Below are 26,756 nucleotides of genomic sequence, written 5' to 3' on the forward strand. Positions count from 1 at the left end.
ATCTTCCAAGTGTGTCTAAACTCTGATTTTCTGTGTCTGTACAGTAGCCAGACAAAAACTTAATGTGTGTCTTACAAGTCACTGTGTCAGGTCAGACGAGCCGAGGGTTTGCATGCACGGAGGGAGGCAATGTTAAACATGAAATGGAACCGCATCACATGGCTTTTCACTATGCCTGACATGCATCCAGTACATGCTGAAATGCAGTCTTTAAGTGTGGTCGCAGGGTAGAGGCTAGCCGTTACGATTCAGCTACAGTAACTTCCAGAGTAAACCTGGCTACAGGCAGAGGATGCAGCTGGGCTAAGGGACCCCCAGAGGCCTCACTATCCAACCTAGAGATATGTAGAGGAAACACAACGCTTCACAATACAAATCCCTGCAGTTGAGTGAACGAGGGCAAGCCCATCCACTCTGCATGAACAGATGCTATACACACACGCATGCCGGCCTGCAGTTCCACCTGTCACAAGGCAGTGAAAGAAGACGGCTCCATCTCTTCAACCACTCTGTTATGACAGCAGCTACTTCCACCACTGCATACTTTCGCTACTTGACGACTCCCTCAGTCCCGCGTAACTCGCATGCCTGTGTGTCCATGTCACAACCAGCCCCTCAGCGCTGCATTCCTCACTTGTGTGCTGATGTGTGACAACTGACACAGTTTAGTGCCACTCACGGCTTTTGTGTAGGGAAGCCTTCAAGGCAGCAGGGAAACAAGGAGGATACTGACGCTGGCGCTCCCTCTGTAGCGGTGTCAATACTTCCAGAGAAAAGATGAAATGCAACCGAGAAGGTGCTGCGGAGGCAAAATATGCCACTAGCTGTCTCGTGGCCTTTGTCCTATCTTATGGGACATGGGGTTTCACATCTACACCTGTCACAAACTTTACTTCTGGGGTGGAAAGCTTTGAATGTAGAAGTCAAATCTGGGAGACACAAGAGATGCGTGCTTCCCCCCGGCACACAAATCCATCACACATAAACATGCACACAGACCCAAGCATTTCTGTGCACCTACTACTGTCTGTACACACATAAATGCACACTTTAGGGCTACAAATGACAATTATTCTGCTATGTAGACTATGTATGCATGTATGGAGGCACATATATTGTATTTTCATTAAACAATTAAAATGAATTGTGTGTAAAGACAAATAAGAATCACAAGGTAGCCGCAGTTTTTTTTTCCACAAAGGTCTTTTATTAACAACATAGAAACAGCATAAAGAAGGTCTTGATACTTTTGTGGCTGTAAAGGATTTATTGGTTATGTTCAGCATATAAAAAGGAACACTTTTATCATCAGTATTGTTTGTCATGTTACACACAGCAATTCTTTTCTGAGCTGATGAACGGGTTGTTCAAATAGATCTCTTCATAAAAACTCAAGGCCAGTTTTCCAAGTACTGCACACACTTTAAGGGCATATCTTTGCATGAAAAGCTTTGTGTATAGTGAATAGTTGCTGGTAAAAGTGCAGCAGTGGTGGTTCTGGTACGGCAAAAACGAATATTGGTCAACTACACGTGACAGTTTCATCCATTTATTTTTAACCAACCAATAGATCATTTTCATCTGCATTTCCTTCACAAGTCAAGGTTAAAAACGTGCACACACATCCACAAACACATCAATCAAGGATTACATACAATAATAGATCACATATAACACTTTACATGTCTTTTAAGTTTTAAATCATGGGTTAATGTAAAAATAATCAGCTACGGCGTGTAAAGTGAAACGTAGACTAAGAGAGCAGACATTTAGGTTGCTTTCAGACAATCTAATTTGGCGTTAAAGCTACTGACTGCACTGTCGCTCTTTATGTGATCAGTTAGAGCTTTCGTCCGAGTGCTGGATTAAGCAGAGAAGCTGACTGCCCAAATGCACTGTGACAAAAGGTACAGCATGATGGAAGATATTTTAGAGGCTTTAATGGTGTTCTCAGTAGGACAGACAGGCATAGTCACGCAACTGAGGAGTGGCGAGCTTGTTAAAAATTTATGCAAAAGACATGTATTTGAAGAAAAATCTGAGAACTTTACAGTTCTCTTGGGTCTCGTTATCCTCAATCCAGAAGATTTCTAGTGTATTTTTAGGGTGATGCTGTAAAAGTCCACCACATATGTTCACTAGATATATATTTCTCAGTTTTGATCTGAGTGCATTCTTACTTTTTCTGTTTTTGTATATTTGTCCTCACAAAAGTCAAGTTTTTGCCAAAATTCCACACATTTTGAGGCTTCTGTTAAATTTGTATTGCTGCGTTTTCCTCTGGCTCACTGCATTACATGTTGCAACCTTGTCTTTGGTTGCATTAGTTTAAAAATATGACCAGTTACATAACCAGACATTCCTGGAGACATCTCTGACTAGAACCTCATATTAAAGATTGAGGATGAAGTTTTGCAACACATTGCCCTATAACTGTGCCTTTGGCTGCAAGACTGGAAATAGAAAAGGGGAATTTTCGTGCACTGATGAACATAAATTCAACTAAGCAAATTGTGTGCTCTTCTTCTTTGGCTCACTTGATTCCAGCAGCAGCAGCAGCACATCTGGAGGGAGCAGGACATCCACTTTTGAGGACTGGCCCCCGTAAAAGGAAAGGGGCGGGCTCAGGGCTGGCTTGGATTTCACAGCCAGAGAACGTGACTGCAATGGTTGCCTTTGCTGTGCCAAACTTGCCCGCTCTCTGAATGCGACCCGCTGCCTTCCTCAACCCACAGGTCTTTCTTTTTTTTTTTTGCACCCCGGCGGGGCTACTTCCACTTCGGGGGGAGAGTTGAGGAGCCGCCGCCGCCGCCGCCGTGCTGGAGGTCGGAGAGCAGAAAACTTTGCCCGCGGAGAGATACAGCTGCGCGGCTCAACTTCCACCAGCGAGCCCGAGGGGAGCGGGGAGGAGGAGTCAACAGGTCCCAGGTATTACCATACACTTGTCATTGACAGCTTGTCAACATTTGACAGCGTGCGTCCAGGTGTCCGCCTCTGTGGAGGGGTTAGCCTGGGACCGAACCGACCGAACCCTTTCACCTGGGGCGTTTTGAATGCGTCATGCTCCGGTTATAACGTACGCGGGTGTGACAGGTTTTTTAACGTCGCTTATTCATAGAAACACACCGAATGACAGGAAAGCATCAACTCCTGCGAACTTATTTTCTCGCTGCACAGCGGAACATAAACTACAAATTGTTTTTTTTTTTTGCAGCGACGTTTTATTTTTAATTCACGGCGTCTGTTATGGTCAACTAGCATGCCAAGCTAGCGCGTCTCGGTGAAGGTTGTAAACACACCGGGACACATTTCAGCGCTTACACCCGACAGGAAACAACCAGCAGAGACACATTGATACTACACGAGCTTAATGGCATTAACAAAGTGCCGAAATGTGGAGTTAAAATCCGGTAAAGCTGTGCCGTTTCTGCACCGAGAAGCGGCTAGCGTCGGGTCTAATGAATGTGGAGAAATGTGGCAGATTCCGGTCACTTCTTGTTAGGTTGCGGGCTTCAGGTAAACTTTGCTCGAGTGCAGGAATAATCATGTGTGGAGCCCACTTCCTCGGCGTGCAGATGGGCAACCACCGCTTGCATTCCTTTTCCTGAGCTGCAAACTTGATGACCTCGACGTGCTTTACTTCTGACACACACACACACACACACACACACACACACACACACATTATTATTATTATATATATGCAGTGTTGAAGTACTGTGGCAAACTGACAGCATATCTCCCCCCATTTGTCAACACCCCCGATTATCCCCTCTGTCAAAGATAATGTGCAGATTTGAAGTGTCTGCATCTCCTCAAAACGAAATGTCAGGAGCTCACATACCCTGCAGCATCACAAACCTGCAGTGTTACCTTGTAAAATGTGTAAAACCACACATTACAGTGCTCATTATCCAACGTGCAAGGCTGTAACAAATGCTTCCTGGATGTTTCCTTTTTCTCGGAGCAGCTTTGTTCATTTGGCACAGTGTGATTTGTTGATTGATGCACATTTTATGATGCTTCACTAAACTTCCCTGATTTTTTTTTTCCCTCTTTTAAATTTACGGCCAGCTGGAGGGAAAAGATATCCGACCTTTCCGGTGACAATTTGTGACATTCAGAGCAACATGCATTAGAGGAAGAGTCACTCAGTGGGAAATCTGGTGTGTCTGAGGGTTTTCCCACTCTGTCACCTTCTCTTTTGGTGTGATTCACAGCTAAATGTTATGCCCTCACTGTAATTTGAAAGGCTTGGGCTGAAATCCTTAATTGTTTTTCATGCCTGGTAAACTGTCATGTTTGGTAATAATTTTGATAACGACCTTTAGACGCTGGGTGAATGTTTTAATCTGCCCGTCTCGTGATACCTGATCTCTTGTCGTTGTGTTCTAAAAAATATAGCTCCTGATCAGCTGTGAGGTCACCTGACAGATAAGATCTCACATAGTAAGAGAGTTTCAGACAACAATGTCCTCACATCATTGTTGGCAGCAGTCTACTGTTTTCGTTTTGCTGCCTGCTCTAAGAGAACAAATGAAACTGTAGGACTGTCGCTCACTAGAGCTGCAGCGATTGTCAACTCTCAAATTAATCAACAAGCTATTTTCATGACCAATTCATCAGTTTGAGTAATTTTCCAAGGAAAAAAACCTTCCTAAATGTGATTATTTTCTTATTTCTTTACTCGTCTAACTGAACATTTTTGGGTTGTGGACAAGATAAGACATTTGAGGACACTGATAGACATTTTCACTACTTTCTGTCATGTTTTAAACTAAAACAACTAACTGATTAATCGAGAAAATACACAGATTTATTAAGTGGCTCGAGTAAAGATAAAAAGTCAAAAATCTTCTGATTCCAGTTTCTTAATTTTGAGTGTTTTCTGGTTTCTTTACTCCTCTGTGACAGTACACTGAATTTCTGTTCTTGTGCTTTGGAAACCTTTAATGATAATTTCCACTGTTTTCTGGCATGTTATAGACCAAACAACTAATTGATTGATTAACAAAAAATAATCGAGGAAATGATTATTTGTGTCAGCAGTACACTACAAACTGTAGTGTATGGAAAAGTATTTTTCTAAATGTTGAACTGGTCCCAGTGTGTCAGCAGGAGTGTCTTCTGTGATATCATCAAACCTACTCTGACGAGCATCAACGGGAAGTTGGTTTTGTCCTCGTGTGAACAGTGCCAGTTGAAGTACTCGCATGCCTCAGTTTCACACGGTACTGAATGTATCATCACGGTGGAGGCCGTGGCACACTCACTTTGCCACCTCGCCTCCTCCGCCCTCTCAGCGCGTCCCTCTCCTTCCTCTGCAAATTTGAAACTCAACTGTAAAAAGCCACTGGAATTTAAAAAAAAAATTGTCTCTGTGCAGTAGTAGTGAGTCAGTAGCTCCTAACTGTGAGTTTATTTGTTACGTTTGATGACAGTTTTGCTCATCACCTGTGGAACAAATGGATTTTCCAGATGAGCAGTGATGAGGGTTTAAAGGTTGTTTGGATTCTTTCATATTTGGGGATATTTATGTGTCTGTTATGTGTCTAATACATTCACTACATCTGTCCAAATTCTATTTTATTTTACTTCTGTTTGGAGTAGCGGTGTAAAGAGAAAAAATTGTGACATTTTTTGCAACCTGGTTTCATCTTTTAGTATGTTTTTTCCCATTCTTGTGTTCTCGATGGTACCATCTGTACAACACAATGGGTATAATAGATGTTATTAAGGTTGGAAACATTTCAAGATAAGATTTGAGAGATATGCTTCAATTTTGGCTTTGGACCTAGCTTTCTCTGAATAAATCCTCATTGTGTCAGGTGGTTTAGTTTAGTCTATAGTGGTCTACACTACAGTCCCGCCACAGCAGCATGCTACCCTGTTGTTGACAGCCAGGCTGACTCACCAGGCTGTGGTTGTGCAGCATAAACTCATCAGGCGCTGACAGATGAGACATGCTCCCCACAATGGCAGGGCACCCTGGAGATGTCACCCAGTGCTTATTTAACGGTAAACACCTCTACCCTGTCCCACCCACACACACACTGTCAGATTTTGACTGCTGGTGGCTCTGTTTTTGGCGTACTTAACGTAAAAACCAGAATTAGAATTAGAGCTTCACTTGGTATAAATAGGAAATTCCAGTTAGGTGGGTGGTTTTCTTTAGAATCTGTTTTGATGTGCACATGTGTGAGTTTACTACCAACAGAGAATAGGGCAGCAAAAAACATCTCTGATCAGAACAGAGAAACAGTTACCTCTGCAAACAGTAGAGGAGGCCAGTGGAACCATGCAGTGTAGCTTTACACTAATAAAACCAGCCTTGACCCAAATGAAACAGGCTCAGAGTCTGTCAGAATAAGTAGAAATAAATTGGGATATTACAGTGGTTTTGCTGCGGTGCCCAATGACGTAGTCAGTGCCTTTGGGACTGGGGCGAGTGTGGGAAAAGCGGGAGAGAAGAAGGGTGGGAGCCGATACCAGGAGAGAGTATAGCCGAAGTCGAGTGGGATTTTTTCTTTCTTTTTTTTTTGAAGGGGGAGTGGAGCTGCTGTGATGTTGGGATGTGGGAGCTCCACTCACGCTGGCCGGCGGCAGTTAGACAAGGCTGCTTTTGCATACTGATTCCCTGTGTGTTGCTTTCCACATAGCAAACCGTGCTGCCTGGCCCTGCCAGTTGCGTGAGGGTTAACTCACCCCTCCCCTTCACACCGCCTCCTTTTATTCCTCTTTTTATGGCTTTGATGGTATTAAATAATCTTTACGTGTCAGAGTGCACAGCTCCCAGTGTTCATGTTGGGAGAGCGAGAGAGCAATTAGGTCAGAGTGGTAGAATAACTTGCTTTCATCCCGGCCTTAAAGCGGCAGGGTACCTCACTTCAACTTGCTTTTATATTCACCTCAAACCATCAGAGTGAGATTTTCGAAGAGGTCCAATGCCAGTGAGGTTATCAAAGCACTCAGAGAAAGAACTTTGTGCTGCTCAGTTGTGTAGTCTCATAATACAATGTCCCAGAATGGATCATCGGTTGTGATATTTTAGGTTCCTCGCTATGTTAATTTGCCTGAAGAATCAGGCCACGTTTGTCTCCTTTTTTCCTAATGAGGCTGAGCTAAAGACCCATATAACCTATTATCCTGGTTATTGATTTGGAATGTGTTTCAAGCTACACATTGTTTTAATAGACCTTGAAATCACTGACAAGTTGAGTTGTAGTGCTGCTTTTTTTCTTTAAAGACAACAACTCTTCAAAACCACGCAATACAACAATAAAATTAAAGTCTTGTGTTTCCGTTTGATATAGTTTAACATGATCTGTGTTGTGACGTTTCCCTTTGCTTTGTTGTCCCATGTCTGAGGTTGCATTTCTACCGACTGGCATGTGAGTGTACTGGCCCATGTCACAACATTTCATTGCCCTTGTCAGAGAATTTCATACTATTTTCCACACTCATTTTGTACCTTGGCTTTTTGCGAAAGCGTCTCTGCCCAGTCGGACAGTCCCCCGGCGTGACGGCTGACATTTCCAGTGAAAGAGGCCTATTGTTGGTTCTTAATCCCCCTCCGCCCTCCTCTCCATAAAACAATGGTATCAATTGCTTCCACTGAGTACATCCACAGCTCTGAGTGAGAGACAGGCTGGCCGGGCCCGTTGGCGAGCCTGCCAGCCGTCCTACCAGGCAGCCAGGCCGACCTCTTCATTCCCAGTGATAGCTCTGCGCATGAGCTCACAGGTTCCTCTTCAGACATCTGTACTTCTGTTACGTCTATAGCATGAGAACCAGCCCATGATTGTGGCTTCACTGCCACCTTGTAAATGCACAAATAATAGCTTGTGTATATATTTATTTTCCCAGGGAGACAGTGGAGCAGACCGATGGCTTCGACACACCCCCATCCCCCCTCCTTCTTAATGAATGGTCTTCATTCTATTTTCCTTCATTTTCCCCAGGACACTGCCATTAACTTTGACAGATGATATGTTCTTTCACTGAAACAGTGATCCTGAGCGCACTGTCACTGGAAATTGGATTCGCACACCCACCCCCTTTGCTCCTTGCCTTTTCTCCCTTTCTCTCCATCCTCCCTTTTCCTGTTGCTCTCTCTCAGCCTGCACTGAGGGACATGCTGTTAATATTCCTTTTAGAGCTGCGCTGTACAGCCGAGCTGCCAAGTTAACCCTCTGCTGCCATGAGTCAGACAGCTAGCTAGATAGCTGGTGTCACTTACACAGATGTCTGACTAGCCAATATGTCCTCAAGTGATCCTTGATAATACCAGCACTACTCTGTGCCAAATGTGTGTCTGCAGTCAGTTATAATACTGTAGTGATTTCTGATTGTCTGTTCAGAATAAGAAAACCTTCCATTTTCTTATTGACTCTGGTGTAATTTTACATGATTTGATGGTAGGATGTTACAAAAAGACTGCTCAGATGCCAGATGGAGAAAATGTACATGTAGTAGTCTCCCTGGTTTGCTTCAGATTGTTGCAGCAACTTTGTAATTTTTCATATTGTTTAAATTAGCTGATTATCTATTTTCTGTTCAGTAGAATACTAAAAATTGTGTATAACAGCTTTCCAGAGTCCAAGATTACGTCTTGGTTTGTCCAAAAAATAGTCAAAAACCCAAGGATACTAAGATTCCAACAATAACAACAGCAGCAGGCTTTATCAAACAAATACTCTCCAGATGACAACATCAGTATTTGATGGCTGGCCTGCTGCCCATCATAACAAACCTCATCTTCCTCGGTAAGATACTTGACAGCTCCTCTGTTATTCCCAGTCAGCTATAGGGAATGTGACGTGCGAGTCTGCTGTGTAGTCGCCATGTCCACTTTCAAACCACTGCACAAACCAAAACATCTTAATGCTGATTTCAGTGGAACAAATCCTCTCCATTGTGCCTCCTGTGTGGGCGTATGTGTCAGTTTACAGTGTATTACCCAGCTGCTGCGGTTGCAGCTGCTTGCACATTAGCTCAAATTGCTAGGCCACATTTATCAGTGTGAAGAGAGCACCATGGCGGAGAGATAATGGTCCTAAACAAAAGATGATACCACTTTTGCTGCTGCTAGCACGAACAGCTAGCTCCTTGTAAGTGCCTCGGCACATAGCATCGTTATCGTACTGTTCTGCTGCCTTGGCTTGTGTCCGCCAAGTCTATGTAGCTAGTGAGTCACTTCTACTTATCCTGTCTCCATGGACTGTCATCACAGTGCAGCCAGACCCAGTGAAGAGCCATTGCACGAAATCACTGCTGAAACATTGCAGTACAATGACTGTTAGATTGCTGGTTTTCTGTGTTTACAGCTGAAGAAGGGAACACGAAGCCAGAAATATCCAAAGAGTGAGCAGCAAGAAATTATTAATGCACAGTTATTCTAATTTATCTTCCACATCTTATTCGTATAGGATCTAATGGAGTTTTTGATGTGTTGGTAGTTTATACATAAATATGCTGCATGGACAGTGCATGTGAGGAAGGCATCTCAGAAATGCACCCAGACCAGCAGACGAGGCCTCAGCCTGCAGATTTTTGTCACAGAGACAGCATAACCTGTGGTTGTAAATGATATGCATTCAGCCAGTGTGACTGTGAGACGCTATCAATAATGGCGGATCCTTTGATTGGTTTTTTACTTCATTTCATGTCAACATAATTTCCATTTTTCTCAGCTTTTTGTGTCGCAGTAATAATTCTGTAATATGGCGCACCAGGCAGCATATGGCTGCCATTTATGATCAACAGCCACTGTAAAGAGGTGACTAGAATATGCAAATGTCTGCATGCTAATGGAATAGTAATGTAATGAAGTGCGTTGTATATGGCCAATAATGAGCTCTGGTTATTGAGTGTTGATGGCTTCTTCTCAGCCAGCCTTTGTTGTTTCACAAGCTGCAGCTTTCTTGTTTGTTCTTCATGGCATACAAACACATCATCACCCCCTCCAAAAAAAACAAGGTGCACACAAAAAGGCAAGCATGCTCACACAGACTTAGATACATGAACATTGCTTTCTTATTGATTCATGGCATTGGGTGTAAAACATATTGATAAATACCTAGAGTACTTGCCCATTGAAACTGTGAAACTAAATTGGGCAGAACTGAGACAGATGCGGTGCAGTAAATTAAACAAGCAATCTTCTCTGTTGGGTGACAGCACAATGGTGATTAGGGTTTCATGTGAGCTGCCCTACATTATTTATGGCTGTGCTGTGGGCTGCCTGCAGTTGAATAGACCCACAGTCCATTGACTGGGCATATTATGGGAGACTGACTCGTAGCAGGAGGGGGAGTTAAAAATGGCTTTATTTCCTCTCGAGGAGGTCCATTTTCATCTAAATGAAGGTGGAAGCCCCAAGCGTGTTGTTTCCAGGCCCCGCATGTGTGAAATGTGTTGACTGTGTTCCAGGAGGCTTCTCTGCACCACTCTGCTTCGTGTTCCAGGGTGATTTCTGCAGAACCTCTCATTTGTACACATCAGCCATTCCTAGTTGTCTCAGTCACTGCCTACTCAACCTGGTGCCAATTGCCAGTTCACACATTGGCAGTTCTTTTGCCCACAGTTGTATTCAGGGATATTTGTTTAGCCCCAGATGTCATTCATTACTGAGTATCTGATTACGTATTTGTATTTTTCTGTATAATACAATCACTAGTTTCTTTGAATAGCTTTTTTAATGATAGTTTGCGGCCTGAATTGTTTAGTATTGCATCAACGGAATAAAGCATGCATATCTCTTGTGGCAGGAAGGTTTGGACAGGATATAGACATTCTCTCTTCATCCACCACATGAAAGACATTGAGGTTCAAATGCAGTTTTCTATCAACAGCAGAACTTTAGAGGTGTTTTCCACCAGCGAACTAGCATCAAAATAGAAGCAAAACAAGTTGCTTTGCTTACCGCTGTGTGTTTGCAAGACATTAATTGAAAAACCCACCTGTTTATTTGATTAGTTCCCTCACTTTCAGTGCCATGATGCTTGTCAAAGAATACTCTCTAGTGTTTAAAGAACTACAATAAACTGTGATTAACAAATGATTGGAGAGGATGAGGAAGGGACTTAATATGATCCATTAAAAAATGCCTGAGCCATCCTGCAGATCACCATGAGATGCACCTAAGGTGGTATAAGCTTGCTAGAACCACAAACTATGACTTTCATTCAGCAAGAATGAGGAAACACTTGGCCGTCCTTCCGAAAAACTTCTACATTAAGACATTAAGATTGCCATGAACCCTTTTCAGTCCAATACTGATTTTCTTCGTAACCCAATTGACATGCCTATTATTACCAGTAAGTTTATTTATTGATAATAGTTTATTTGTATATATAATGTAAAACCTAACATGGTGGGAGGAAAGCCAAGTACAACAGGATGTGGTAATAAATCCAAAACACAGATCAACACAGTTGAAGCTAAATATTGAGGAGCTGCAAAAGAACTCAAGGACACTTGATGTTGAATGGTTTGTACAGCTACCTTGTGATGCATTTCTAGTTGCAAACCTAAGTCCCTGCAGCAAACGCTGGCTTTCTGTGTCAACAGAGGGATTTCTGCCACACTCAAGGACTGTAAGCCAGAGATAGACTTGACTCAAAGACTGCATTGTTCTACCTCATAAAGACAGATATTGAAGAGTTTTTTTTTTCCTGTGGAAGGCGCACAAACACATTCCAATATGGCCTTAACAAGCATGTTGTATTTACATCAACAGCACTGAATAGCTGCATCCCGTTTAGTTCTGCCAGCTCTCAGGGCTCACTGCTATGCTCTGCTGGGACACATGAATTGAAATGAAGGTTGCCAGTAACACTTTTCCTGCCTTGACATTTTAAAGTGTTGACATTGAAAAAAAAAAAAAAATCGGTCCGAGCCTTGAGGATGATTTCAATCGCTCAACCTCTGCGTCTCCTTTTCTGTCTGACCATCACTGAGAGCACAGAAGTGACGAGATCGGTTCAGCAGTGAATACGAGCAGTGGTGGAAGTAAGAATGTGAAAAATGAAGAGAAAACTATTTGCAGAGCATCTGGAGCTCTGCCCATTGTCACACCTGTGCACATGTGAAAACGCTGCTTCGTTGCCTTTTGAGTTCACCTTTTTCCCCCCAGCATTACTGGGTTCACTGAAGCTAATTATTGTGTTCAGCTCATTGTTTGAGTGTTTAGTCAGTTATATTTATCCGTCAACTTAAAGAAAGAAGTCGATTACAGTGCTGGTGATGGGATGTAATAGATTATTGTCTTTTTACAGCTTGTAGTGTTTTTTCAGGTCATCTGCTCGTTGAGTGACAAAGTGGAAACAGGTGTGGATTTTTGCATTGTAAGAAGAGTGCAATTGTTGTACATATCTGAAAGGTATACTTTTGTAATGGCAAAAATACACATCTTTTTTGTTTGTTAGTGCAGAGCCTTTGTGATTCTGTTTGAATTTACTCTGTCCTGACTGGTGGGCAGCGCCAAACTATGAGGCTGTGTGTAAATGGTGTGCATTACATTTCAAGCTGTTGTTGGGGATCTTTTCTTGGATTATTTGTAGTCTCTATTCCACCATATTTTTACGTAGTAAAGCTCTATTTTCATCTTCGAATCCTGCCTTCAGACTATGCTTTGTGCAACATGCATTCAGGTTTTTCAGTGCCTGTTAGGGCTGAATAATAAATTGATTTTAAAGCTGCATTTTTATTGCAAAGGCTGCAATTTAGAATATGCAGGGTGTCCTGTTAAATAATAAAACTAATTCTGTAATTGAATTTTAATTTTTTGGTTGGATTGAAACTTTCAGGGATTGTTTATGGTTGCCCATTCATCAGTGAGCAATCATTGATTCAGTTGGAATAAGCCCATTGTTGTTATTTAATAGCCAAACCTCGTACATTTTGTCGCATGTCTGTCCCATGGTTTAAAGTGTTGCGGCGATGGTTTACATGGGCCTTGTTTTACGGTCATGCGTTTGATCTTGTGGTAATGCTCTGTAATTAGTTTTAAACACAGAATGTTGAAGTTGAGCCTAATTTCAGAAAATTATCTCGCAATATCTAGCAAAAAAATTGCTATTAAATATTTTTCCCCAAAGTGTTCAGCCCAAGTACCCGCTGACATCTTCTGCCCTCAAGCTGATGACAAGGATTTGACAGTCCCACTGTGCATTTCATTAAGTTTCAAACCTTGAATAATGTAGAAATCTCCTATAAAAATGCCTGAAAATAATGGTTTTCTTCATTTGGACAGTCTGAATGCTTGAATGCCTGAACAGATTATGAGAAAATCTTCTCGTGACTCTGAAGTTCGTGTAACTGAAAACTGTAAATCGTTTCAGTGCGTTGGAGGTGTGGGATATGGAAATGAGATTCTTTCTCTAATTTGTGTTTTGTTTGTGCACTTCACTTCCAGTAGAATCATTGTTGGTTTTCTGCCCATGCACAAGTTATGAAATGGCTAACATGAAGGCTATGTTTGTTTTATTTATGAAATTACCTGTCATCTTCACTTGATGGATGTCTGCTGCGTGGGTGTGTCCAAATTGTCCTTCCGCACAACGGCGCGTTTTCATTCTCGGTTGGCCTCTGGCCCTGGATACCCACTCGGACTGTTGTGCACTAGTCCAGAGCACCAAAACAATACCGAGCTGCCGTGCTCCTTCAGAGAGCCACTGTTGGACGGTCCCCTGGGGGTGGAGTGTTTTCAGATAAGTCTGTGCCAAATTGGGTCTTCGCACTCAATTGCTTCTTTGTGATTTCCTCCATGTGCATGTCAGTGTGGCTGAGCTGTGGCTCCGTGGATTCCCTGTGTTCAGATACCTTGCGAGGCTTTCGTTAGGACTTTGTGCTGCTTGTGTCCCCCTCAAACACAACCCCTTCATCCCTCAACCATTGTTGTCCTATCAAATGAAACCTATTTTTGAGCCTCTCTCATGAAGCATGAAATACAAGGTTTTATATTGGCATTGGCAGGTATTTAAACTTCTGATCTGGTCCAGGCTGTGCTCATTAAATCGTCAAAATGATGTAATGTTTCACTGCCGCTACTGTGTGCCAACAGGCATGTTTTTCCACTTAGGGATTCCAGTATTTGTCTCTGTCATAAACACAGGGCATCTGGTTGCCAGTAGTGGGCCCAGGCTCCATTGGACTTGGACATCAAAATGTGGCTTAGTTTCTTCAGAGAGAGGCTCCCTGGTTTCTCATTTAGCAGCTTGCATAGGTATGATAAATGTTACTTATCACCTATTGACCTGAAGAGGTTAAGCCTTTGCCCTGTCACCCATCACCCTCCTCCTTCCCGCTGTCTTCTCTCTGCCTGTGCACCCCGTCGATGGCCTTTATCTGCTCAGGCAATAGTTTTCTCTGCTTGTCCACCAACAGATACCAGGCAACACAACTATGCACTTTCCTTGTTTGCAGTCAAGTGTGAAATGTTCTCCCCTTCCAGTTTTATCTTTCCAAAAATATCTATTATTTGGCCTGTGGCCTCTGAAATACATTTCTGATTAGACACAGTGAGCTCGAACAGATATGCTCTCTTCCTTGTGTTCCCAGCTTAAGTTTTGACCTTTTCCACTTCTAATATCACAGACGGTTTTTAGGACCTTAGCGAAGAGATAAGTAAATAGAAGAAAGTGTGAGATTATCATGGAAATAATCTTCTGGAAGAAATAGATTTGGATGAAATACCAAGGACAAGGGGCTTATGTGTATGCACACACACAATCTCTCTCACTCTTACACACATGCACACACACACACACACATACACACGCACACACACACAGAATATCCTTGCTAGATGGAGTTTCAGTTCAGTTTTTTTCTCCACTGGCAGTGTAAAGAATCGCAGAGAAGCTTTTGTTCTTTTGAAAATCCACCTGATAATGTTGGTAGCTGGCTCCTTGCCTGAGCTGGTTGGATTTAACGGACAAAATAAGGGGAAAAAAAACTCTTAGTCTCCAGTGCCTAGCCCTGTGTTACACACTTTACACACCCAACACAGTGGCCCAGATTTTCTACAATCCCCCAGTGAAACAGCTCTTGTGTTTGGTGCCTTTAGAAGTGGATGGCGAATGTCATTTTCATGGGGTAACCCTCAGAGTTGAAGAGTGCAACACAGGTAGGAATAACAATGAATGTAGCACAATAATGGCACAAGCATGATGCCAAGTTTTCTGGGTTCACAGATAGGCCCTCGCTCCATCCTCTTTCCCCTTCCTACTTAAATGTTCCACATGAGACTGATTGAGCCATTTCGTACCGCTAAGCTGCGTGAAGAGTGCTACTTTTATAATGAAAGAATACTGCTAAATCAAGGCTTGACAAATCTACTTTCTCCATGTCCTCACATTGAGGGTTGGCGGATTAGGCTCTAATTTTAGTGCCACTTATCTCTTCAGCTGCTTTTAAGAATTAGTTCCAAATAACAAAAAAAAGTGTGAAAAATGTGAAGGGTTTTGGGGGGTTGGATGGGAGGGTGGTGGGAGTTGTCTATTGTCAGGGAAGCACGGCTGTGAAAAAGAGATTGTCTAGTGGCAGTAAGGGCCTTTGCATAAGAGTTCAAATTTACATACAGATCTCCAGAAAAAAAACACAATTTGTGGTGGCTAGGTGAAGGACAGTTGTTAAACAGAAATCTTAAAGGAATTTTTCAATCACCATCGCTCCCAAAACACAATGTCTCAAGTGGCTCCTTGACATACAGAGCCTGATGGAGTTTGAAACAACCCAGCCCATGAGAAATTTAACACAATATTTTTCACCTGTCTGGCTCTGCCGCTCTCTTTTTCAGTTTTCCATAACAGAAACTTTGATCCTGGGTGAATGTGTGATGAGCAGTTAGTCAGAAAGCCACTGTGTGTTTGTCTACCATTTAGTTGCCTCACTGCAACTCAAAAGAAACTTCATCTAGTTGAAACAAAATCACTTTTCTGGACTAATGTCACATAGATCCTGATAGTTTGGACCTTTCCATCTCGCATGTATTTGGCTACCGTGGCACGTCATCAATACCAAACAACCATCAATACCCCACTGGAGGCAGTTGCATTTTAAAACAATGGAGGACGAGGCGTTGGTGTGCATTCAGCACTTTTGAATAGCCGTCAGCGCATTGATTCTCCTTCAAGGTCGGCATCAATTCCTCTTTGCTCGGCCTTTTCTGTTTGAGACAGCGGAGTGGAAATACATGTTAAAAAAACTTGCTGTTCAATTGAGCTGGGAGGGAGGGAGTCCCATAAAAGAATCCGCCGTGGCCGCTTCCACTCAGCTTCTCTCGGAGAGGAGCCCTTGACGTTGCGGACAGTGTTTGGGTGTGATTATGTAATCCATCAGGGTATTACCATAAAGGGGAGGGGGTGGGGTGCTGAAGGGGTTGGAAGGTAATGGCGGTGCTACTGATGATCATCGTCTAGCAACTGCCCAAGGGCAAGAATGTTTTGTGTGCCGATGTGTCCGACAGGTGGCTAGGAGACGCTAATTGATTAATGATCAGGGTGATGTATGAGCCCCCACGGTCAGCCTAAACATAAAGGCTCAGAGCACCGGTGTCGCCCTAAATCATTTCCAACCAGGCCAGTAAACCCAAAACAGTTCCCTCATTAGCATATGAAAGACCAATCGGGAGGGGGACTGTGCCTTCCAAGCCTTTTGTAGACCGCCTATTGTCGACATCCTGAGTCTGAATTAACAGGCTAGCATTTTATGCCAGATGAATAACGACAACAAAGATGGTTTTATAATGAGGGTCACTCAGCACTAATGAATGATTAACACCTCCACAATCTAAGCCTTTGATATTGTTTGGATTTTATCCCCTTTTTCTGCCCATACATGGCTTTGACCTTAGCAACACCTGCTTAGATGATTGTACTCTGTGAGATGGTTATATTTCAGAGAATTTAATTAAGTCGTAAAATTCAAAGTCGAGCGAATGCGTTTTCACCGTGTATTATGTTCACTATAATTTTTCTATACCTAGAGGTGAGCTAATTTACAGTCTTTCTCTAGATGTGTGTTTTTGCTCTCTACATCATGAAGGTGACATAGTTTCCACTCAAGCGGTGTCAGATTCTTCCTGAATGATTGAACATTAGTGGAATTCACCTGTCCCCAGATGATCATATTTTGCACTTGGTGTTCCATATAACACTGTCAGAGTGGATTAGTCGCTCTCACTTCCTCTCTCTCTCTCCCACTGTCTGTCTCTCTGAATCGCTCTCTGTCTCTTCCTCTCTGGCTCTCTGTCTCACTCTCTCTGGTTATTTGCCATTCCACAGGGGGCCTTGCGTGACCCCCTTCATTGTTTTCTTTGGATGACTTTGAAGGACAATGGCAGTCTGGAGCCTTGGCCGGCACTCAGCGTATGTGAATCTGCATCTTTCCATTGGGAGTGCTGTCCTCCTGTGTCAGGAGAGGTTATGTGATCTATGTGTCACTGAAGGGGCTTTCCACCGCTGAGAGCCTCAAGAAGTGGGGGTTTATATTTTGTGAATGTGTGTGTTCGCGTGCAGCCGTGGAATTTTATTGAAGCAAGCGAGTTAAAACAACACATTGTGTCTGTTTTAATGCGAGCTCATGACTCTCGCCGCGGGGCTGCCATTCCAAGTAAGCACACACTCGGAGATTGCTGGTCGTACCCGCACTCAGATTTTTATGTATTTGTTGCTGAGAGCCTGTGCAGGGGGGATGCTGTCACGGTGAGTAAATGAACGTCACAGGGCTGATGAGTGATTGTACGCGAAAGTTGGATAGCTTCCCATCAAACCTTTTGAACCGTCAGCAGGTGAGCAACCCAAAACCCAGTCCCAGGTGCTGATGGTAGGCCATACATTGAGGATTGGGTGACCCTACCTTATTTTTGTTTCAGGCTGTCGGCTTGGTGAGGCTGTGAGCTCCTGAGTGATCGAGGCCTTCTATGTGCGGTAAATTGGGTTCATTTGAAAAGCAGATGGACTTTTCTGGCATGGCTCCAGCAGTGAGGGCCTCCTCTTCTCCTTGTGTGTGTGTATCTGTGTGTGTGTGTGTGTGTGTGTGTCTGTGTCTGTGTCTGTGTCTGTGTATATCTATGGGCAGCAATTTCTCATGATGTAGTGACCTAAAACTGTTTGCCATTGGGATAAAAAGCAAGTCCCCATAACATAAATCATTGAATTTTAAAGCGAAGATACATTTTAATGCTTGAGCAAGTCTCTAGAAAATGAACGTAAGTCAATATAATGTCCTCTGTAGTAATGGAAATACAACAGTGTGTGTATGTGTGTGTGTCAAAGGTTGGTGTCTGCTGTGAGTTGCTTTCAGCCATCAGCAAGGATAAAGATGTTATTACCTCAGGCTGCTCCTGTCCACTCTCATCAGTGTAGGCTCCAGGCTCGCACTTGCATGCACAAACACACACACACACATGTATGTGCATAAACTCTGTGCTCGTTTCGTTTTGCCTCCTCTTTCTAGAAATTAAGTGGCCCTTGGTGTAGTGAATCAGTGAAAACACATCATTCAAACACGATTCAGATTCACAAACAGGAAGAAAGTGTGTGTAACACAACAGGAGGGGACATAAGGAGTCATTCAGGGTCTCTACACAAACCAGCCAACAGCCGGCTGATTGTTGGGTTGGAATGGATAAGAGGCAGCAACACAGAGCCACAATCTTATAAATTAAAGTGTGTAAATATCTCATTACCAAGGTCATGTAGGAGGTAATTAGCTTGCAGCTACATACTGCATACAGTCTTTGTTTTTGAGTTGTCACATACAAAACACATGCCAAGTGTATCAATCTATTTGTCGTTGGCTGCAGGCTACAGGATGTGGGTGTTGTATTGGATTAGAGTATGTTATATTGTAAGGTTTATGACTGTGTACTTTGCCACCTGCTTGTAAATGGGTGGGACCAACCACCAACAAGTGTTATGTGCACATCCTCTGGTTGTGATAGTGCAAAGATTGCATGATATGTACGTGGACAGATATGTTTTTCTCAGGGCTGATACTGATAATTAGTGATCAAGGTAACCGATATTTGGAACCGATTTACGTTAAATGTTATATATTACTGGCAGGAAATAGCAAGGAACCTGTCGTTCACAACTAGGCTTCTTCATTATTAAGGATTATTATAGCTGCATATGCAAATAGCAATAGACAAAATGGTGTCTGAGAATCATGTGATGCTATAATGCTCTCCTCTCTTTGCGCTGACATTGATAACTGGGTGTGTTCCAGCTTCCATACTGCTGTACTTTATACTATGCAGAAAAAGATTTAGTGTGTCTCAGTATATAGTATGCCAAAAATACCAGGATGTCCTGCTATATTCGGTCTCATTTTGCAGTATGCAAGTTTTTCTGATGATTCTGAACCGCAGTCCTCTGTGTGGCGAAAGATACGTCAAACGTTTCACAGTGTCTCACTTGAGTAACAAGTCTGAAAGCACACAATTTGATGTTTTCACAGTACAGACTGTCACGAGTATAAGCGCTAGATGGTTACAGCTTAAGTGGGAAGTAGTATATCCCAATCGCATGAGTACTGCATGCAACATGTACTTTGTGAAAACAGCTGCAGTACATACTGAAAAGAAAAATAAAACGTATGCAATTTGGAATGCAGGGAATGTGTCCTCTTCCCCTGCAGTTACATCTGCTGCTCCTCTCTGTTTTCTTAATCTCTGCTGTTCTGTCGCTCTTATTACCTCTGCAGCCCATATCTTAAAGCATTATTCGTCACTGTTTTCAAGCCACTGTTTCGGGAGTAATGTGTGGGTGCCCTCTAACTTAGCCGCTAACATAATTAAGTCCTTAAGTTGTTAGCGTAGCCTTTGCCATAGTGAAAGTAGCATTTTTCCTCATTTGTTGTAATGCTATGGCTATTGCTCAGTTTTTTGCAGGTCTGTCCATTAGAGGAGACTGCTAATGCATATCCAATTTTAGAAAGAGGCTGCGGGTACTTGGATGCCTACATGGGCACCCCTTTTAAAATTTCTTTTAACTGAGCCTTTATACAGGTATTCTCATTGGGACACAGGGTCTCTTTCTCAAGAGAGGCCTGTCCTCAAACAACATAACAAAAAAACATTGAGTTTAGGGCTGCAGCTATCGACTATTTTAGTAATCGAGTATTCTATCGATTATTCTGGCGATTAATCGAGTCATCGGATTCTGCACTAGGCATGCGCTACAGCATCAAAAGCGAAAGTGAGCAACTGTGCAACAGAAATAACCGTCCTGGACACCCGCTCTACTTCCCATTGGCTAGTGATATTAGTTTGGTTGAGATCAAAAGCTGCATTCCCCTCATTCCCAGTCCTATCTGTTATTTTTTTCGAGCCAAACGCTGGTACCGCTTGCCCGAATTCCGGCACGGTGTCTGAATACTTGCAGAAAACTTACAGTTAAGGTACATGTCCACTAGATGCGTTTTTCCCACATGTAAACTCACCGCATCTGAAAATCGCATGCATGGTGTGCAATCACTAGCGGGCCACAACATTGTCACATGACAGCGCTCAAGCTTCAACGGGCCGCTATGTGGACATGTGATGACCGAGCTTTCAGCTTGACAGTTTGGAAGATGCGTTGGATAAACATAGTGGCTCGGCCACAAACGTTCTCTTTTATTTCAAAAACACTTCAGGAAAAAGTGTTTCTGAAAGCATTGAAGTGAGACAAAAGTTGTGCAGCAGCTGAATCTGTCCTTGTTTTCGTTCACCAACGGCTAGTTTAGACGACCGTTTAGACCGCGGACTGGTTGGACACCCCTGCCAAAAACAATGGAAAAGCTGCACTAGTTAAAATAGAAGCATCCTATCAAATTTAGGGACCCGGTTTGTATCGAATGAAGTCTGGGTCCGACCTCAGACCGCGTTCCGCCATTTCATGACCTGAGGTCTAGCATTAGTTGATTAAATGAAGCCTTGATTCAAAGAATTTTTTTCTCGAGGAATTTTAGTAATTGAATTACTCCAGTAACTCGAGGAATCGTTGCAGCCCTAATTGAGTCACTGACAAACAACACTAAGGGACTTGTACTAGACAATATACAAAACAACACTGAGTTACAGACAAACAGGTTTATGACAAAACACAACATAGACATTAAAATGGATGTGTAAAAGCTCCAAACAATAAAGTTAAAAAGTAAAAACACTAAGAACAAGTTCCCTTATTACTCAAAGATATATAATATCTATTTCAACATAATTATTATACTTATCTTGTTACAATTAACTGTACAGCATTGCAACAAAGTGAATTATTCAGACGTTTTAAGTAGGGGAAACTGAGAATGACACGTTTATTGTAACTTCAGCAACATCTGTTACCTTACCTTGGAAACACAGTTCCGGTCACTCAGCGGAAATGCTCCAGCCTGCAAATCCACTCCTTTGTGTCTGTTTGTATCACAGTAGCTTTCATTGTTGGTAGGCTATTACTCATGACTTGATGTATAACCAATCACATAGTGGTGTCAGTAGGAGCTTGCTTAAGATCAAAGAGTCTATTTGGATTTTATCTGGACTCAATTAATACAGATAGCAATGCCAACAATAGGAAAGAAAAGCTGAAAACTGAAAATCCTGTCCATGTGTAATGAAAATCTAACTACTACTTTACTAACATTAGAGTAAAACATATCCTGATAGCTGTGATGTAGCTCAGGACTCAACCTGAAGATGGACACTATGCAACAAATGATTTCACTTCAGCTTATAAAGTGTTAGATCGCGACTGATCCACGCTCCATTTTGAGGATATTATGTAATTATAGTCAATTATTGTAGTTCCCTCTGCTTTTGTGTGCATAAATGTGGTCAACTCTCTTGCTTTGCAGACACCCAAATGTATCCTGATGCTGCAGGTATTTTAACAACTCAATTGGAAGCAACAAACTAAACTGCAGTTCTGTGTCTGACAGCTCAACTGGCTGTTGGATCCTGGCCCAGACTGATCCGCTCTCCATGCCAGGGATAATTTATAATTATGAGTATTTAACTCTCTCTTGCTTTAGGGACTCTTGTATGAATCCTGCTACTGTCTGATGCTACAGCTATTTAAATATACTCAGAAAAAAACTCCTTGAAGCAACTCCAGTTACTGCTTACGTCTTGTAACTCAAATTACTTTAATCATTGGAGAGTGTCAGTTATCTAAGAAGTCAGTGTCCGTCCTTATTGCATTGAAGCTTTTTATATGGTCATTTGAGTTTGCAACTGCATAGATTTTAAATTGTACGGCACAGTGAGACAGAAAGGTGTGTAGAAAATGCCTTTCCTAAAAACGTTTCACACAACTTCAAGTACTATTGCTCGTGCTTGTCTTTCTGATAATGTGATTGGGTGCAGTTCTTGTTTGTGCCCTGTTAGAAGTGTTACGGAAATGTTAGTACGCCGACCTACAGCGAGAAACTTCACACGAATTTGAAAATATGAATTCACTGCTGCATTGCGTTTTCCATAGAAGCCAGTTTCTATTGTGCGGTGTGTAAATTAAAACAATTTGTAGTGAAGACACATACACTAGTTTTGTAAAAATGCACACCTCCTTGACTTGAAGGTCCTCAAGAGCTCGTGATAACGAATATGTGTGAAATTCATTTGCTGCTTGTAAAAATGGCACTAATGCCACTTCTGCCCTGAGGGAGGGTATTTTTTTTCTAATGGTATTTTGACCCTTATAAAGAGCAACCATTAGCATGTTCATCAGAAGAGCTCTGTCCTCTGTCACATCTTGCTCCTTTCCTTGTTAGCTAAAGTAAGGAAACTTGTGTTCTCAGAATCGAAGAGAAATAAACTCTAAACAGACCACAGTTTTAAATGTCATTGGTTTCTCTTGAACATGCTGTTGGAAAATCTTGTCCTGGTGCACAGTTCTACATTTTGTTGGTGCTGGAGGGATCCTGTAGCCAGGATATGCTAAAAAGAAGTGGTCTCTGTTTTCTCCTCGAAGAGAAAGACAGGATAAGCTCACTGCTTCTGAGTGCTTTTGACACAAACCAATTTTCTGTTCAAATATGATTGACCATGATTGTGCAGTTTGGCATTTCTGTTGAATTCGTGAAATCCAACAAAGTGCCTTTTAGCATGTGCAAACCCCCGTCCTGTAAATTTCATCCAGTTGTTTTTGGTTAAAAACAATCCCACAAAACATTTTTCCAGCTTTCTACAGTACAAAGGTGCCATTTATGAGATATCTTAAGTGCCGTGTGACTCTTTCGGTTTAGTTTTGCAACTAGACCTGTTGGTAGACACTTAAGATAATTTGGCAACATGCATAAACAACATGGCATTAATCACACGCCCCTTCCAATTCAGTGCCACTAGAGCCTTACATGCAGCAGCCATCCATCTGTCCTACTATGAAGATTTAAGATTCAAGACCTTTATTTGTCACAAACGTTAATACACAGTATAATGCAAGATGACACGCCACTTAGATTTGTCTCTGTCTTGGCAATGAAGGCGCCTCTGTGTCCCTATTTGTGTATCAGGCTGAGGGGATTTCTAGGCCGCCACCTGATTCACATTGCTGTAATTGAGTTGTGGCCATAAGCACTACTGTGCCTTGCTAGGCCCAAGGTAATTCACACACCACAAAAGCACTGTTTTACTCCACTTTTCACATGATGTCTGGGGCAGAAATGTAGCAAGTGAGAAAGTCCAATCTATTGGAAAAGGGTGGGGAGATTACAGGGAGTATGAGAAGGAAAAAGAGTGTAAGAGTTTTCATGTAGTGAAGCAGTTCTGTGCCAGAGAGGCTAGGGAGTCACTGAGTCTGCAGCACGTGGATAAGGACCACAAAGCTCTTGGTTTCAAATATCTTTCTCTCTCTTTCTTCCTCTCTCCTCAGAGCTTAGGAGCAGCAATCGATTCAAAGGGAGATTTCCTTGGCCAAGGACAGGGAGATTGACGTTTTTGGGGTAAGCCTGAATTTGTCGCTGCTGTCTACTCTGGGTAATTGGACTTTCCACACTCGGTACTTGTGTCTGTGCGTACCAAATACCATCTTGCTCTCTATACATTAGCATTGTTTCTTATCGTGTAGCTGCCATATTGGTTTTTGTGGGCGTGTTCAGTGGTTAGCTCATGATTAAGTTTGTTGTTCTTGTTTTTTCTTTGTCATATCTTTTACTTTTCACAAGCTTTGTAAAGGTCAGAGCTTGCGCTGAATGTTTTGTCAAACCTGTGGAATTATTTTCACACCCTCTTGCATCTTGTGCTCTGCCTGCTGCTAGTATTAGAAGTCTAACACTGGGTCTGTTGCATCAGACATGGAGCTGGCAGCATTCGATTTTTTTCTGTAATGTAACAGTGACAAAGACGAAACACAAACAGCCATTTATCATTAGGAACTGCCTTGAAGAACGTGGACCATCGCTTTGTGAATATGGATTAATTTTTTGGGCCTGATTCCTCCTCCTTCTATCAGCTGCAGAGAGAATCTCCTTCTTATTACTTTACACCATTTCATGTTGTTTTACCAGAACGTTGCCACAATAATGACTGACAGGAAGGAGGCGAATTCCTCTCAGCCAATCAAAGTACCCAGTTTGTCCTGTCCTGTTCTATTTTGTCTCCTCTGGCACGTACAAACGTGTGTTTTGCTTCCCTGTCCTTTCATGTCTTGTCCAGTCCCATCCTGTCCTGTTCTTAACGTCCCTTCCTGGCCCTGGGGGGAAAAGGTGATCTATTTCCCCTGATGAACACCTGCCCCCATACCAGCCTCCAAGTAAAAGCAAACGGACTGGTATTTGTACTAATATGCCAGCCAATCTCCAGAAGACCCATTGATTGGATGCCTGCACCAGTGAGGGAGTGTTTTTTTGTACACAAACGGATATTCACACCCACAGAAGACGTCCATGTGTCGTAAGTGGGGATGACAAGTGGTCTGGCAGATACTCCCCTGTTGGCAACCAGTTTGGCGTATGGCTGGCCTGATGGACAAGTCCAAAGCTGGCACTTTGGCCTTATGTGCATACAGCTCTGAGATCCACTCTCTTCTTTTGTCTTTTCTCACCATTTGATTTATTTTCTTTGGAGAAAGTTGTCCCGCTGTGTTGTCTTAGCTTTTGTAAAGCTAGAGACTCGGAAAAGCAGCCAGAAAAACATGTAGGAATTAAAGTAGGTCAGTTTTCAGTTCAGTTTGGCTTTCCTTTTAGTTGTTTATTCTCTTCATCCTATTCACTTCATCTGTTCGTGATGAAACGTCACACTTTTTGGAAGTCATGTAATTATTCCATTAGCTGCTTCATTTATTTATTGCTGTTTTACTTTGTGAACTGGCAGACAGTACATGCAGTACTTGCATGCAGTCATTTTCCACTTTATGTCCCGCTCTTTCTCACTCTCAGTCTCTGAGTTAGCAGGTTTGGGGTTTTCATCTCCACGTGAAGTGGTATTTAACCCCCCCCTCCCCATCATAATTTAGATTCAATCTCATAAGTGGGTTGGGAAGCGGCCCCGGCAGTTGATGTGGAACACATGCCTTTAATGATTCACACTCTGTGCGGTAGGTCGGTGGTGACTGCTGAGCCCGCTGCCTCTCCCTCTCCCTCTGTCTAGAATGGGACTCCTGTGTTTTATTTTATTTTTTCCTGAGTTGTACTTTTTTCTTACTCCACTCCACACATGGAAGGGAAGTTGAAATGTGTTGTTTATGCACAGTTGTTCCTGTGTAATTAGGCTTATTATTCTCCAACAAAGCTGGACAAAATTGAATAATCAGTGTAGTCTTTTATTTTTTGTCTTGCAACAATGCTATTGTGGTTTTTGTACTTTTTAAAAACGCCTTATTCATGTAGATATACATTGTTTGATCCCTCATTGTGGTAAATATGACAGGTGTGTGATTGTTTTGCATACTGGGCCTCTTCAGCTTTTCCACATGCCGATGAACCAACTGACTATGTCAGATTTACTCATACTTCCAAATTTGGAGAGTTACGGTTGAGTAAAATGCTTCCAGTTCAGTTGGTGTTTTGTGCTGGTGAGCTCATTTATTGTAAGGCATTTGAATAGCAAGAAATTGTGTGGCATCTTACTTCCTCACCATCAACAGGAAAGCAGAAGTGTGCTGCAAGTGCTGATGCTCAATTGGTTTTTCGCTTGTGAGTGTGCACTCCACTCACAGTGACAAAATTGAACAGTTTGACAACATGAATATCATTCAAACTAATACAGCCAGTGTCCTCCACTGTGCATTCATCCACACAGTCGTTGGTTTACCTTATTGTGTGTGTAAAGGGGTAGTTTCTGACTGCGCAGTCAAAGAGCAGTGAAACGTGCCAGCATGTGATGAGGAGTGGGTGCTGTCGGGCCATCCGAGCTGACACAAATTGCTTCCTGTTTTTGCTTTCACCCGGACCTCTAAATCCCAGTCTCCGTCTTTCCATCCGTGCTTCCATCTTTTGTTCTTTCCCTTTTTTCTCTCTATCTCTTCCTCTGTCTCGCCATCCTGGGTCCCACGCCCCTTTGTGTGGCCTTGTCCGACCCTTCCTTCCTCTACTCTCTTACCACACACACTGACTAGACATCTCACACGCATAATATGAACACAAACAGCTCATGTCTTACACGTAACTCTGAGTGTATTTCACTTTTCTCCCAAAGCAGACTTGATTGTGTCCACAGCGCTGACCAGCTGAGAAATGGCGGATTGATGCCAAGTTTGAAGCACTGCATTAATGTGCAGAAGTGATGCAGTTATTGATTCTCTGGCAGCAGTGCGTCATATTTTTGTTATATT

At 42.6% G+C, this 26,756-nt stretch overlaps 1 protein-coding gene across 4 annotated transcripts in view; it reads left to right on the forward strand.

Moving 5' to 3' along the window:
- Positions 1–2,632: 2,632 nt before the first annotated feature.
- raraa (retinoic acid receptor, alpha a) overlaps positions 2,633–26,756 on the forward strand; it is a 154,084-nt gene continuing 129,960 nt past the window's right edge. For 3 of the 4 annotated variants that reach the window (XM_022204894.2, XM_051939534.1, XM_051939535.1), the window contains exons 1-2: positions 2,633–2,928; positions 23,859–23,928. The gene's annotated coding sequence lies outside the window, so the exon portion shown is untranslated. The remainder of the gene's footprint in view (positions 2,929–23,858; positions 23,929–26,756) is intronic. The other variant, XM_051939536.1, reaches the window with a different exon arrangement.

This window comes from Acanthochromis polyacanthus, chromosome 19, assembly GCF_021347895.1.
Source record: "Acanthochromis polyacanthus isolate Apoly-LR-REF ecotype Palm Island chromosome 19, KAUST_Apoly_ChrSc, whole genome shotgun sequence".
In the NCBI taxonomy this organism is placed as follows: Eukaryota; Metazoa; Chordata; class Actinopteri; family Pomacentridae; genus Acanthochromis; species Acanthochromis polyacanthus.